Here is a 641-nt window from a genome sequence, read left to right as displayed (position 1 = left end):
TCCGGCTCAGCCTGGTCATTAAACCTGTATTCCCCTCCCACTGCTCCCCCCCACCCCTACATCCCCTCCCCACCCTCCACCCCCTCCCGTTTTCTTACCAGCACCTTACTACCACATATCCATATTATCACTTCGTGAACACCCATACACATAGTGGGTCCTTTTTATATATATATTTTTTTTATATATATTTTTGCAGTGATGACCTAGAAGGCACAACGTTGCTACAGTCAAACCACACTGAAAATGCCCAAACACGTTCGATCTTGGAAGCCAAGCAGCGTTGGGCCTGATCAGTACCAGTAGGGGGGACCACCTGGGAAGATCAGGTACTGTATAGAACGAATCTGAATAGGGGCCTGAGAGTGGAACACACACCATGCACATACGGACCCACTGAGTCACATTGTACGCACATTATTATTTCACTTTTATAATGTGCACCATTTCACTGTATGTACCATCCCCTATACCCATAAGGGATTTAACTTATACATAGGCACGGTATTTTAATGAACACCACCCTTGAGGCAATTTATTTCCACTCACGCCAAACTTTTATATATTTATTCCACTCACGCCAAACTCTTATATATTTATCAATCTTAATGTATATAATAGTCTTATTTATTTGCATATGT

At 42.4% G+C, this 641-nt stretch overlaps 1 pseudogene; it reads left to right on the top strand.

The window, feature by feature from the left end:
* Window positions 1-222: 222 nt before the first annotated feature.
* Window positions 223-341, top strand: LOC134943616 (5S ribosomal RNA; annotated as a pseudogene).
* Window positions 342-641: the final 300 nt, after the last annotated feature.

Source organism: Pseudophryne corroboree, chromosome 1 (genome assembly GCF_028390025.1).
Source record: "Pseudophryne corroboree isolate aPseCor3 chromosome 1, aPseCor3.hap2, whole genome shotgun sequence".
NCBI lineage: Eukaryota > Metazoa > Chordata > Amphibia > Anura > Myobatrachidae > Pseudophryne > Pseudophryne corroboree.
The sequence above is the reverse complement of the archived record's forward strand: the minus strand, read 5'-3'. Positions and strand labels throughout refer to the sequence as shown.